Raw genomic sequence first — 2,993 nt, 5'->3', positions numbered from 1 at the left:
TTCTTCTTCTTAATCTTTTCTTCTTCTTCTCCTCCCCCTCCTTATTTGCCTTCTTCTTCTTTGTTCTTCTTCTTCTTTTCTTATTCTGCTTGTTCTTCATCTCTTCTTCTCCTCCCCTCTTTGCCTTTTCATCCTTCTTCTTGTTTTCTTCCTCTTCCTTCTCTCCTCTCCGTTCCTTTGCCTTCTCTCCTCTACCTCCCTCTTTTCCGCCCCCGTAGCGTAATGCTCCTTTGCCCGTCTCGTGCTACTCCTGCGGCTACAGAAAGGTCAGTAAATGTGGGAGCATTAGGTTCACGCACCGCCTCCCAAACACAACATGACCACGCGTAGCCTCACACTCACCGCTCACGGCCGCTCGGCTGCTTCGGTGACTGGAGCCCAGCGTGTGTTTGTGAAGGAGGCATCGTGTGAGGGAACTTTAACAGGTACGAAGCGGTTTCATATACAGACGGTGACATTTAATAAACAGCGTCTGAGTGTGACAGACGCAGAAGGTAAAAGTAATTGGTGCCTCTTTTGAGGAAAAAACGTGGCATTTGGTCAAGATGAACAAGAGCGTGTTGTGTTGTTTTACTGGGAGACGACAGCAAGCTTCACTTTTCTGTGTAAGAAACAGAAGAAAAGGAAACAATGACGGAAGAGTTTACGCTCTGCTTTGGAAATGAGGAAAATAGTATTAGGAGCCTCCAGAGGAAGCATCAGAACCAGCAGAACCATTAGAACCATCAGAAGCTTCAGAACCATTAGAACCATCAGAAGCATCCGAACCATTAGAACCATCAGAAGCATTAGAACCATTAAAACCATCAGAACCAGCAGAACCATTAGAACCATTAGAACCATCAGAAGCATCAGAACCATTAGTAGCATCAGAACCATCAGAAGCATTACAACCATCAGAAGCATTAGAACCATCAGAACCATTAGAACCATTAAAACCATCAGAACCATCAGAACCATTAGAACCATCAGAACCATCAGACCATTTTGAACCCATTAGTAAGAAATCCGAACATCAGAACCATATGAACCAAACCTCAGAAGCATCAAACCGTTTTTTTTTTTTTTGTTGTTATTTTTTTTGGTTTTTGGTTTTTGTTTGGTTGTTTTTTGTTCCTGGTACAAAAATGTTTTGTGGGGTGTGTGGTTTTGGTGCCGGTTGGTTTGTTGTTTTGTTGTGTGGTTGGTGTTGTTGTTGTTATTGGTTGTTTTGGTGATTTTTTTGTTTTGTGTTTTTTGAGTTGTTTTGTTAGAGTGTTTTGTATTGTTTATTTTGTTCGATTTGTTTTTATTTTTTGTTTTGGTTGTTTTATTTTGCTGTGCTGTGGTTGGGTGGGGTTGGGTCGGTCGGGGTTTTTTATTGTTCGGGGGTTTGATTTTTTGTATTGGTTTGGTTGTGCTTTTCTGTTCTTTTCGCATATATATTCTGTGTCTATCTGCACTTGGTAGGGCGTTTACTTTTGGGATTTGGTGATAATCCGTCTTTTCAATTGGTTCTAGACTTGTGGTCCTTCTCTCTATTCCTGCCTAGTTGTACCTTTTATGTCTAGTCTCGTCTCCATTTTGTTTTTGTTTTCTTAGTTCTTCGCTTTGTGATCCATTTTGTGGCTGGTGTTACTTCTTGATTTTGGTGTGCCGCGGTGCCCACCTTTCTTCGTGCTAGCCTTAGGTTGTTTGTCCCCCCTGCTACGGCTCTTTTTTTCTCTTGTTCTATTGCATTCCTCGTCTTGCTTGCCCCCCCGCCTTAGGTTTTCACTTTGGTGTCGCCTCTGCGTCTTCTTTGTATGCTAATTCCTCTGGTTTCGTCTACTTTTTCATCTTCTGGGGGGTGGGGGGTTTGTTGGGTAACGACAACGCAAGCTGAGAACCCCGCGGGCGGGTGGGGGGGGGGGGGGGGGGTCGGGGGGGGGGGGGGGGGGGTTGTTTTTGTTTTTTTGTCCGGCCAGCACACGCCCCTCTTCCCGCCCCCCCCGCGGCGCCCCGCTCTCACGCACCGTTCGCGCCCGGCCCCCCCTCGCACCCCCCGCTCCTTTCCTCCGGGCAAGGCCCCCGCTGTGTCGCCGTGTCGCGCTCCCGCCGCGCGAGTCGGCGCTGCTGCCGGTCCCTCCCCCCTCCCCCGGATGCGGGCGCCCGCGTCGGGGGTTCCGCGCGGGCGCGGGGCGGCTGGGGGCGCCACCCACCGGGTCCACCCCGCCCCCCCGCCCCCCACCCCCCCCCCACACCCCCCCCCACCCACCCACCACCCCCCAGCCCTCCCTACCTCACGCTGACCCCCTACCCCTCTTCCCTCATCTCTCCGGCGCGACTATCGACCAGCCTTCGCATCCTCTCTTCCGCGGACCCCCCACCGCGCAGCCTCGTCGCATCCCCACTCTCTCTCCTTCCTCGATCGCTTCCCTTCCCCCTATCTTTTCGCTGTAGGTCGCCTTGCACCCCGTCTCCTCTCCCGCTCTCCCTGACTCTCCCTTCCCCCTCCTTCTCCTCCTCTTCGTTACTCTCTCCATATAGCTTGTGCGCCGCTGATGAGCTCCTCCGCTCTGTTGCCACCCTATCGGTGCTTTGGCGGTCTATAGAGTCCTCGATGCACGGGACTATGGCTCGCTTAGCCGCCGTAGCTCAGGTCGTACTTAGCCCCAGCCGACGACTCTCCGCCTCGGTAGGAGTGCGCGGCTCAATACTTCCTGAGGAGATCTGATGGGTCCGGAGCGACGCACACGGCGACCCAATTGCGAGTAGGCGAGAGTCAGTTCACTCGCTCCCATCTTCACTTCTAATCGCCACCTGTCAGAACGGCCATAACCGAGCTCAGCGCTAGAGAGGGGGAAAGAGCCTACCAGCTGACGCGAGGTCGCCTCATAGACGGCTGCCAATAGTCGGGCCACCTCGCTCGAAAGGGAAGACGTGGGCTATATGACACGACCATGGAGTCATTGCAGGCACACACAAGCTACTCATCGTGAAATCGAGCGGGTCTGACGCGAATAGAACAGTCT

This window comes from Betta splendens, chromosome 10, assembly GCF_900634795.4.
Source record: "Betta splendens chromosome 10, fBetSpl5.4, whole genome shotgun sequence".
NCBI classification, from domain to species: domain Eukaryota; kingdom Metazoa; phylum Chordata; class Actinopteri; order Anabantiformes; family Osphronemidae; genus Betta; species Betta splendens.
Note: the sequence above shows the minus strand (reverse complement) of the source record.